This window comes from Rhagoletis pomonella, unplaced genomic scaffold (genome assembly GCF_013731165.1).
Source record: "Rhagoletis pomonella isolate Grant_MI unplaced genomic scaffold, Rhpom_1.0 Rhpom_scaffold_00005, whole genome shotgun sequence".
In the NCBI taxonomy this organism is placed as follows: domain Eukaryota; kingdom Metazoa; phylum Arthropoda; class Insecta; order Diptera; family Tephritidae; genus Rhagoletis; species Rhagoletis pomonella.
Window position 1 is genome coordinate 46,797,550 of NW_023458559.1, and position 12,944 is coordinate 46,810,493.

The following is a 12,944-nucleotide window of genomic DNA, read 5'->3' on the forward strand; positions in this document are numbered from 1 at the left end:
AGTGGTAAACCTTGGAATTGTTTAAGCTTTTTCACTTAAGCTGCATAACGAAACTTTTTGTTAGCAAATTTTGTTATTGAATTTTTGTTTTGTTTTTATTTTTATTTTTTTTTTGTTAAAAAATGGTCGGTTTGGCTGGTTAGATTAAAGCTTAGCGCCTAATACTAAAAAACAAGTTCGTAACTTTCTGGAATAAATATTTGCCAGCGGTGTGTATGCGTGTGCAGGATTTTAAAATTATTGCTTTTTCTTGTTTTTGAAGAATGATGCTTTGTTGTGAAGCAGGTTGTCATCGATGCATCTGCATGTTTAAATCATATACCCTACAGAAATTCAGACTCATCCTAAGTTAGCCCTGAGATAGTCCATTATTGTTACCAGCACTAGTCCCTCATAATTCCCTGTCAATGGTTTCAAATACCATTTTTAGCATTGGCGTGTCATTGGAAAAGGACCGGTCCACTGAACAGTGATCGTAAGATAGTCCTGGACTAGCCCAATTTTGGAGATTTTTTTTTCGTTGGAACACGATTACGTTCTGCACTTCAAAGAAGCTTTTTCATATTTCGGAAACAAACAAAAATTATTTTATCATTTTACAACTATGTTGCTTCTGACGGCATTTGAACCCGGATCTAACTGAAAGCTAACAAATAGTGGCAAGCATCTCTGCGCACTGAGCTACAGCCGCACATGTAAATGTGTGTTCAATTGTTCACTTTGAATCAAGGCCAGGCGAAGATGTTTTATATCAAAACGGTTTTTTTTGTATTACTTAGTTGCGATAATTTAATCGATATTCATGTTGATGTATTCACCCTTTCGATAACCTTGTCGATAAATTTATCAGTACCTCAGATATTCTGTACAAATGTTGCCACATAAAATAAATATTTTTTCGTTGGTAAATGTATCGATAACCTTGTCGATACAAATGTTTTAGCCACATAAAATAAATATATTTTCTTTGCTAAATTTATCAATAACATTGTCGATATATTTATCGGTACTTTATACTTGCTGTACCAATATCGTTGTCACATAAAATACATAAAATAAATAAATTTTTGTAGGTAAATTTATCGGCACTTTATACATATTTACTGTATCAATGACGTTGTCAAATAAAACGATATTGTTTCATATTGCGATATAATTATCGATGCCCTTATTAACAATATTTTTCGATATTTTGAATTGCCGATAGCAATGTGTTCATACACGCCTATTTTGAACACAAATAAAATTTCATATTGAAAACATTATTCAAGTGGTATCGATATTGTTCCATGTATTTTTTATAATATTTGTCGAATTTTGGATTTATCGAAGCTTTGATTATCGATATTTTTACGCATCACAAAGAAATTCATAGTAAGATTACTTATTTTATACTTTTTAGGTTGATATAATTCGTTTCATGCTTATCGATGTAACGTTTTTTACGATCTTTAATACATTTATCGATATCGTTAGCACAGCAAAAATTATTAGTTTTTTTTTCAAACAAAGGTTTCCTTTGTATTTCTTCTGTGCATACTTGAGGAAAAGCAAATGTAAAGTTTTCGAAAGCGAAAGCAAATAGTTAAGAAACTGTTGCGTAAAAGTGGAAGTGACAGAAGCTTCTGTGTATTCAGTCAATTAGGAAACTACAAAAAATTATAACAAATTGCTGGCTAATTGGCCAATTTCAGCGCTGAGTATATAGAAAAGAGTACACCCGCCAGCCATAAAAGGAAAGTAAAAGTGTATACACATGAATAAAGAAGCTGTGGAGTAGGTGTAGTAAATTAAAAACTTGTTTTAAACAAAAGGCTTAAAAAATAAGTTTTAACGTCCACAAAAAATGTATCTACTCTCCACTCTACGCCACCCCATAAGCTTTGTGACAAAATTCATTTGCAGTGTCAGCCCTGACCGAAAGAGCAATCACTTATTTATGTGTATAAGTATGGGTGCGCCGCTTTCTAAAAGGTTTGATTTATTCAAAATCTTTATTTTTACCTTTTTTTTGCAAATTTTATTTATCTTCTTTCGTGCTGTAAGCTGTTTTTGACGAGTTTTGCTGACTACAAAAATTAAAAAAAAAAACATATCCAATAGTAGTCAGCACTTTTGACGCGGTTCAATCACTTGCAGGCCTTCTTGTTGCAAATCCGGCTCAGAGTAGCATGTGGTTGTTGTTATTATTTTTTTGTTTTTTTTTTTTGCGATTGCGATTGCGTTGGCTCATTTTATTGTTGACTCATGCAATAACCGAAATGATCTCATTCGATCAGGTCATTTAACTGATTTTTCCACTTCACCACACACAGCAAACGCAGCTTAAAGCAATGTTGTTGCCGTTAAGTGCCACTACCGCTACCACTACCAAGCAGCAGTTAGAATATACATACATATATGTATGTACATACATATGTAAGTATATGCGCAAAGGGGGAGGCAACGCCAAAAAGTTAGCTTACATATCTACAATGACCGCCCAACTATCTTATCGCTTTATTTGGCGCTGATCATCGATTGTGTGTGTGTGTTTTTTTTTGTTGTTTCGTATCTGCTTTTGTTTGTAACACCTGATTTTGATTGTGTGCGTTAATTGAATTTGCGAAAAACGGCCCACGCTTGTTGAATAATAAAACAAACACTTACAAGCGTATTACCAAATACTCAGTAAATATGTGCATAGTTAGCGAGTGTGTGCTCTTACAGACCCAATTAGTCAATCAATCACTTAGCCACTTCTTTGAGTGCGAATGTTTGTAGTCGCGGTGACTAGAAGTCATAGCGCAAATAAGTCAAATAGATTACTACAAATCTGTTTAGCTGCTAATCTTTTTCATCGTACCCGGTAGGAATATCTACTCGTTTAATGGGATATTGAGCCACACATGAAGAATTTTCTGAGTTCTCGGAATGTATGAATTTATATCTAAAATGAGTACTTCTTTCGCCACAACTATGATTCTGAGACCAGTCAACTAGACTGACTCAGTTCGGACTCTTTTCTATATGCTCTTTTCTGACTTTTGCGCTCACTTTGAGGGTTATAACTCCGAATTCTGAGACTTATCTGACTCTCAAATCAGTCCGAATGTTTACAGGAGTATAAGCGTTGTATTTCTATTCCGCGACTGAGTGGAAGATCGACCTATCTCGGCAGTCAGTTCGAAAACGCCGTATCTCCGAAAGCTTTTCAAGAACGCACTAGTTCAGAATTCGGTTCAAAAACGCCCTTTCCCAACTGCCGATCCAAAAACGTCCTATCTCTGCATATTTTCAATATATTTTAAGTTGGGATAGGGTGTTTTGAACCAAATTCTGAGATAATTTTGAAGCAGGGCGTTGTTGAAAAGTTTTCTGACCGGCGTAATCTTCCACTTAGCAAACAAGGACATAAATATTGCGTAGAATAGCTCTATGGAAACCTCCAAAGCCTTCTCTTTTGTTCCTCATAATAGGACGAGTGCGATGCGAGATTTGTAGAGCATTATTTTTGACTGTAGCAAAGCTCCATTTGGTTGCATGTCGTCTTTGATCCACATACCTTTGAGGGAGCCCAAAAGGTGTCTTGGCTGAACAGATACTAATTAGGTCATGTGGTTCTAGTGTTTTTTGCTCCTCGTGGCTCGATTTGCATTGATTGGAGTTGTCCCAGACTTCACAATAGCTTCAATTCTTACCTTCTGCGTTGTAAGGTGAGGGAGTGTTTTGCTTCTCGCCTTTCTATTAACTTTCGTACATATTCAGTAATTGTGTTCCCCATCTTCCTCTTCTTCTTCTATTTTGCCTGGCGACAATAACCTCAATGGTAGCCATGAAATGCCATGGAAAAGTTATATGGCTTCCGGAACACTGCGACCTACATAGAGCGGAGTTGTAAGGCCGTGAACGGGCGCGACTTCCACAAAACTTCCTATTAAGGATATAAACCAAGCTGCTCATCTCCGGGGCTGGCTCAATATTAGATTATTAGTATTTGTCATAAAGGGACACTGCCTAATCAGTTGAGAGCCAAGGGGTATTTCAATCCTTCACACACTATCGTCGATAGGAGTTCGTGGTTTGGGCAAAATGCACCGCAGGCCACGAAAAGCGCAGCCTGGGTCCAGAGCTTTGTTGTTTTTAAGACGCATTTCATTTCGTTCGAGTAGAGGGACGTGAGCTCCATTTCCTATAGTTTTGCGTAGATTCTGGTTCGTCAAATGCGCCCTCTGCCCAGTGTCGCCATTCCGAAGCCTTTAAGAATATACCCTTCATAGTTCAAGTATACTCTGAGCGTCTTGGAACTTAACACCATTTGATTGTTACTCTTCTCATGGTCTACGCGTCTCGTTGCTTTACTTCCTTTCTACCGGATTGTGCATCGAACTCGTGACTGCAGTTTTTCGCTGCGTTGCTTCATCTTGAAAACCTTAGATAAAAAACTATACGGCTAAGCGCCGACGATCACTTGTATTTTTTATGGCATCCAATAGTTGAAGGAGCCACCTCTACCCCATTAAAATTTTGACCAGTCGAAGATCGTACTCCTTGTTTCATAAGCTAGGGTTGTTGGTGTATTCATTGGAGTCTGCTTTTATGAGGCAACACAACCTATTTATGGAAGGGTTTTAAAGATGACCATTTATTGTATAATCTATTGCGACCCGATTTCTCCAAAACGGACGCTTAACTATCTTCTAGGTATCATAGGTCATATGTACTTACAAACTTTAGTTACGATTCTTGCTACTATTTCGAATATTCATATTTATGGTCTCTTCATCAAAAGCGCTTTTTCTCTTGTCCATCTCTCATCTCTATATATCTGACCACCTAGTTACATATAGCCAGTTCTACAAAATGCATAATAATTTCCTGTGATTATTTTAAGAAGACATTCAAGAACAGGATATCACTTAAGAGGCGCCTGCCTTCATAAGATATATCATTGCCTACTGTATTACAAGAACCAAGAAGATCATACAAGAGCTGATCAGGGATGAGAATCGGGAAGACATCGACTTCTATACTAAAGCCCACCGCAGACCAGTCAGTGTGGCGAGTAAAAGAGATAATCACTCTATCAGCTAATTGAATGGAATGGAGATTCCTTTCTGGATAAGAATTTAGTCTGTAGTCATTTTTGAAGACCATTCTCTTCAGTCATCGGGCATCGAACATATTAATTGAATTGCTTCGTATCGATGATTAGGCTACGTCCGAAGTATCTCCTTCCACACAGTCCTGACCTCCTGACCACCTGACCAAGGAAATGAGGTTGAGCACAGTGTTGCAAAATATGGGCTTTTCCGCACAAAATTGGCCAGATGAATTTAATTTGGTGGGTTGGACGGCCAGAAAACAAATCTTGATCGGTTTTGTGATTAATTTATATGTATAGCACATTCTCCTCAATATATTAGTAGTATGTTCGACATTTTTTTTTTGTATGGAAGAAAATAATAACGCCATCCGCCAAAAAAAATTATCAAAAATCAACTCGAATTCCTAGCCACTTGAAACTTGCATTTGCTTAAGCTTTGAGCTTCTATGACTTTTGTTAGATAATGAACTGCATCTTAATAAAAAAATAATAATAAGCATTAAAGAAGCAAAAGAAAAATAGCCAAAAAATTTTCAAATTGTTTTGCCCCTATTATTTTTCACATGACTGTAAATTTATAATAAGAAACAAACCTCTGTATCTTTATACATATTTGCTTGCCCTCGTGTAAATCTGATATAATGTTTATCAAACACAGCGCATTGGCGTTCGTCAACTTTGGGCGGAAACAAATTTTTCTAGTGGCAACCCTGGTTAAGGATATCTTTAGGTTCCTCCAAACACTACCTGTTTATGCATATTAAGGTTGACTGTTGTGAGGGAAGCTACTAATTTAGACATTTTCTTAACTTCGTGGTTGTTGTTGTATGCACTACAAAAACTATATATAACTATATATATATATATATATCTTTGGGCGGAAACAAATTTTTCTAGTGGCAACTCTGGTTAAGGATATCTTTAGGTTCCTCCAAACACTACCTGTCTATGCATATTAAGGTTAACTGTTGTGAGGGAAGCTACTAATTGAGACATTTGCTTAACTTCGTGGTTGTTGTTGTATGCACTACAAAAACTATATCTCCTGATAGCAAAATATCTGATGAAATCGTGGAATGTTAATCACATTAAAATACATATACTATGGGTGTTCACACCGAAGCTTGGTACTCGGTTATTTTTTCCCATGCATCTTTTTTGTGTACTACTATTTACAAAGAAACAAAATAAACTAGTATAATTACCGAACACCGAGTTACCGAATACCAAGCTCGGTATGAAGACCCCTACTATATTAATTTATTCGTGAGTATTCAATTTCTGCAGCAGGCACCTTACTGGCAAAGACTTAAAAAAAAGTGTAGCCAATAGCACTGGATTATACTTTTTCGACCCGTTGCTACACCTGTGGGAATATAACAAAAGTGAAAGCGAAAATAGATACAAGAAAAAATTGCAAAAAATAAGAACAGCTTCCTTGGTTTGCATGCAATAAATCCAGCTTTTACTTAATTAACCGACAGCCCAGTTTTTACTTTGCAAGAAAGCTTCCTCCTTTTTTTTGTAGGCCTAACAAACTGTCAGCAATAATTTGCGTTTTGCCAGTTTTTATTGCATTTATTTTGCCTGTGAAAATATGCAACTTAACAAACAGCGCCAGCGCTAATTTACTTATGCACCATTGCAGTTAATTGCGCTTGACAGCTAAAATTAAATTAAATGCAGTGAAGTTAGAGAAAAAATAAAATAACAAAATGGCGCAAAAAAATAAGGAAAGTGAAAAACTGATGCATAAGTATGCTGAAAGAAGCAGGGAAAAAGTAGGCAAGGAATACCATGTAAACTAGGTACATATGTAGGTAGTTATGGGAAGAGCTGTAAAATAGCTATTTAATTGCGCGCCAGCAAAGGTGTTGGATTTTATGTAAACTAGTGTGAAATGTCGTAAGCGCTTTGTTATCCTCCACGCTGGCAATGGACTGGTGTTTGCTGCTGCTGTTATTTACCACTTCAACGCCGCTGAATTAATGCATCTCGAAGCACTCAAATGAAAATAAGTGAAAAAATGCACAAAAGCCACTTTACTCCAAAAGTGCACTTTGCTTGCAAAGTAATTTCATTTGAAAATTTTTAGCTCCTGCCGCAGCTACAGCTTACGAAATGGTCTGCATAAAGTGTTTTAACATTTTCGAAAAAAATTAACCATCAGCGGCGGTATGGGTGGTGAAGAATTTGCGCTATATAAGTATGCTTGCACTTGCTTGGCATGGGATATTTTTTGCATTATTTCTAACTACATATATAGTATATCTATGTACATATGTATGTATGCATAAATATTTATTTCTATGCCGTTTTTTGCCATTGAAGGTGATAGCATTTTCACTTTCCAAAAATAATTTGATGTCATAGCGACCCAATGGCAGTAGTCCATAGAAATGCCAAAGCGCCAGCCAGCTACAATAAAAGCAACAAATAAATAGCAAAATATAACATAATGATAATGACAATAGAGGCGCATATTTATACAACTTAGCATACCCCACACACAAACATACATACATAGCAACTCAAGTTTGTATACAAATGTACATTAGGCATATGACTTACATATGGGTCAAATCGAGGAATAATTAGAGTCGACCATTTTGAGTTTGGATGCATCACCACGTTTATTTTATAATATAACGAAGTTCTGCTAAAGAGAAACAATTTTTTTCTTAAGTTAGGCAAAATTAAAAATTTCCGGGACTTTGCAAGTTTCTTTTTTGAATATCTCAAAAACTACTATAGCTACAAAAATGGTTCAAATTTCGTTTAAAGGTGATATTGAGAGCTGTAAAGAAAAAATAGATGGGCCATTCCATAGAAAATTTACACCTTAATAATTTTTTTTTGTGTGAAATATTTTTTTATCATCTTTGCCGAGAAAAAGAGGAAAGCTATTTTTCTTTTCATCATGATATTCGAATATTTGAATTCACAAACAAGAACCTTTTTTAAATTTTTTGCAGTTAATAAGCTATCTGTCGGAGAAAATCACTTCGACTTTGCATTTAAGTGTGAGGTAGACCCAAATGAATAGTTTTTTACATTAAATAATTGAAATTTTTTTATAATTTTTGTATGAGTTATACACCGTTCGATTATTATTATTTTTTTGCAAAAATTTAAAAAACCCAAAACTATAGAAGGTACGAGTTTTTTCATGCCTGCCTACACAAGTTACCGCTGAAACTTTATCATGTACGTATGCATGAAAAAACTCGTTACCTCTACAGCTTTGCAAACAATTAAAAAAAGATACTTCTTTGTGTATTCGAAAGTTCGGAATTTTTGTTTTCTCGACATTTTCGAATAGCATGATGAAATAAGAAAATAGGTGTCTTCTTTTTTGTCGATAAAGAGTGTATAAAAAAATATTTCACACCAAAAAAATACTGAGGTGTAAATTTCGTATGGAATGACCAATGTATACAAAAATTTGAAATGAACAAAAATGTACAGAATTTCGAACTTAATAGTATCGTAAAAGCAAAAACTTAAAAATATGGTTGCCTTATTTTTTTATATAATACGTCTGTCTTTCTGATCTTTAAAGATTCTAAAATTTTCAAGGTGTTTTTTTTAAGATATGAATTTTGAACTTTGAAAAACAAAAATTGCAAACTGTAAATAAAGTTTTGTTAAACGATTTCAATTTCATTAGCATTTTTTTAATTCAGAGTTTGCAAACCTTTTTTTCAAAGTTCAAAAAGTCATGACTTAATATAGAAGGCAAAACACTTTCTTGCAAATTTCAGAATCTTTTCAAATTAGTTAGTGATGTTTTATAAAAAAAAAATATCCAAATTTTTTCAAAAAATTCTTGATTTTAGGAATTTTAAATTTTCAAAATTCTATGTTTTTATTTTTGATATTCGATTTTTAAATATATTATTTTTGTTTAGCAGCAAATATTACCTTTAAAACGAGACTAGCACCAACTTTGTAGCATAATAGTTTGAAAAATTAGTAAAGTTTGAAAAATTAGTAAAATTTTGAGATTTTGAACTTTTTAAAAGAATCAATTTTTCTTTGCTATATGATAAAGGTAAAGTTCTGGCCCAAAATTCATCCAAATAAAAATTGGTCAATTGGTCGGTTTGACATGGACTGACCCATATGCCTATAGAAAATTCTGAGTCAAGTAGTTTTCAAAATTTATCTGCCCTTAAAAGATATTTTTCAGAACCAAATTTGAGTTTAAAGGACATATACATTTTAAAACCTACTTGAAAAAATGCTCTAAGGAACCCATTTTTGAACGCAGTCATAATTCGGTTAACATATAATTTTAGGAAAAATGTGATATACCTAGTGTATGTACATATGTACATATGTATATATACATATAGTATTTGCAATTTAGTCTACACGCTGAGGTGCTGAAGTCAGTCTAAGCGGTAGCGAAATTGTAGCGCTCGCTCACACATTGTAGTTGTTGAAGTCAAATCGAAAGAAGCATAAGGCAAAAAACAATAAATAAAAAGACGTTGTAAGTAAATAAAATACATACATATGTACGTAAATATGTTAGAATTATGAAAAAATGGTACAATAAATTTGCTATGCAAGCAAAAAATTTGTAGTAAAAATGGTAAAAAAAAGTAGAGCGCCACTATGCTACAGACGTGAATGAAAACCTACAAACATTAAATGCGAAAAAAGTGCAAGCTCGCGGGAAAACGGAAAACATTTGAAAAAATATTTGTTGAAAAAAGTGTTCCTGTAGTAATTAAGTTAACTGCATACGATTATATGTATGTATACACGTTTCTATCCCAGCAAGCACATTTGCCAGACAATTTCTGATATCAGACAATAATAGACGGAATAAAAAGTTTAGTATTTAGACAAGTCTTACAGGTTTCGTACAGATTTCTGGAGAATTTTATTTATTTCTTATCCGATATGTCTGATCGAATTATGTCCGATTTCGGGCATACACGTCTGATAATTCTTATTTTCCATGATTATTTGGTCAGATATCTGTTAGATATCCGTCAGAATCGTCGGTCAGAATTTCCCACGTCCTGTCGGTTAGACTTCCTGTCAACCTCTCCATACGCTTCTCTGACCGATATCGGCCAATATCATACAGATTTTTGACTTTTTTGCCGACGAGTCTGACGGATATCTAACAGATTTCTGGCAATTTTGCTAGCTGAGATGAAGCAGCCAGTGATCGGACTTCTACCACACTGTGGTAGATCTGCCACTTTTTTGAGCATCTACCACATCTACCACACAAGGTCTGAAATCTACCACATATTCGCGTTTTTGAGTAGTTTTATTTTTGCTTGACATAATTTTCTTAATTTTAAGAGCAGAAATTGTCCAACACTAAACACTAACAACAGGCAGAATGAGAAGGTAAAATATAAATTTTCTCAATATTGAATTTTTTCGACAGGAAACATGGTTTTATTGTGCTAAGTTGCAATATTTTTGATTTATAAAACGAATTAATAGCAAAAATGTTAAAAAAAACGGCGATTTTTGTGAAAGTATTAGCAAATTTTAGTGTATCTAAAGTTTCTAAAGCGTTGTTTACTTTTACTTGAGAATTGTCAAAATCTGCAAATCCCAAGTAGCGGTTTCTGGAACGTGCCACATTTGTTCGCTACTTCGTGGTGTGATATAAAGAAAAGCTGGCAGTACTCCGCAATGTTGCAGAAATCTCTTAAAATATGTTCGAAAAATATCTTAATATGGAAGGAACTGCTTTACACTGTCAAGGAGAAAAATTGCCAAAACTCAACGCAATTTTTAGCAACTTTAATCTTGCACTTTATTATACTAAAATTAACTTCTAATTAAAAAGTTTGCCATTTAGGTGAAACCTTCCAGAATTTTTTTTTTAAATCTAGCACATTTTTTTCCAGATTCTACCACACAGTATTTTTTTTAAGTCCGATCACTGGAAGCAGCGCGTGCTATACTTTTGGTTAAAGGGGTTGTGTAGGGGTGTGTTGCTATGGCGTATGAGTAACTTTCGCGAAATGCCAAAGCAAACTATAAAAAGTACCACGAAATGTCAAAACGGAAGACTAAAATAATGAGGTTGCCGCTACTTAAATTATTTTTTAGCTACATATCTATTAATTTGTGGTTTGTTGTTGGCAGCCAAGTTGTCATTATTATTTCGTTTGGGTTGGTTTTGCTTTTCCTAGGCAGTTTACTACTATCTTTATACGTATGTATGTGCACCCACTCAAGCAAATACTTTTGCGAAAAGAAAAGGCACTCGCACTTATGAGCTCATTTCTGCGTTTGAAAGTTATTACTTATAACGATATACAGGGTGTTGGAATAAGGGATTTTCGAAATGTATTTTCTAAAAATTATTTAAAAATTAATGGCCCTATTCATAAAAAATAAAGTAGGTTTTAAAAGCTTTGTAAATTCTCATTTTCATATATTTTTCAATTTATAAACCTTTTTTAAAGCTATTTTATTTTTGTTTAATGTTTAGGGCTATAAGTTTTCAAATTGTTACTGATTTGAGGAAAAGAATTATCGCCAAACTCAGACAAATGTACCGAAAAAAAGAATACAGTTTATCAAATGGTTCGTTGATAAATAACAGGAAAATAACACACAAATAAAAAATCAAGAGATATCACGAAACCTGAAGGGAGGCCATTAATTTAGTCCGCGAAACGCCGGGAGCCGATTACGCAATTACGAATGCGGCCAGTTTCAATGTATGAAAGCTTCTCAGGGTTAGTCAGGAAGTGCGATTCAAAATGTTTCCATCTTAGCTTCACGAAAGCTGGGCAGTCTAAAGGAAAATACTGAGGTGACTCCACCTCATCATTCTATTGGCAGCTGATACAAAAGGTATTACGTAAGATTACCAACCTTACCGCGTGAATAGCAATTGCACAATGGCCTGTCAGAACCCCCACGAGTAGCGATAGCTGAGGCTTTGCAAGCACAAAGAGTTCCTTTAAGCGCCTCCGGCTCACCCGACGCCAAAAGGATCTCCACATTAGCGCATGTACTAGTTTTAGTCCAGCGCTTACTGAGCTTACATGAGGCCCAACCGTCCAAGGGTGATAACGTTCCAAGGGTACATTTCCTTGCTAAGTCCTCAGCCACGCTGTTTCCCGCAATGTCGCTGTGGCCCGACACCCAAATTAAGAAGTACTGCAACATTCCTTTGCCGATTTCGATCGCGCTTTTGTAGCGTTCAGCTTCAGTACCTCACTAACTGGCGCCAGACTCTTCTACCGTTTCCTTGATGACAGCTACGTTACAAAAATCCGGATGCCTGAACAGTGTTTCAGTATTTATTTTTACTTTTATACTGACAGTTTTTTTTTTTTTTTTTTGAGGAGGAGACATCCAGATTGATATTATAAATCGTTAGTATCGGACTATCGCCCTAACTTCACTTCTAATGTCAACTAGTTAAGCGAAGGTGGATGTGAGCACTTGGCTCTATCGTCAGTTACTGTTTTGGTACGCTTCCTATGAATCTGCATTAGCTGGACACGATACACTACCAGTCATTCACCTGTCACCTTTCTAATGATTTTTATTTTATACTCATAAGACCATTGAAAATCGGACACCACTCTCAAGGAAAAAAACTCTGACAACATGTTGGCAAGCAACATGCACGACCTGTGAGAAAAATTAAAGGCCTTTGGAAGTATTCGAAAGAGCAGTTCGACGCAAAATCTGTGCCTCTGTCTCGTAGTTAATTACAAGGGCTAACAGAGTGGATATATGGTATAGACTATGGGCTTTCCTCTAAAGTCTGGGCCAAGACACTATAAAAACTGTCAAGTCATAGGCAGTGTACGGGCAAACTAATTTGCTTGTCCGGCGGCAATGCTGAATAAAA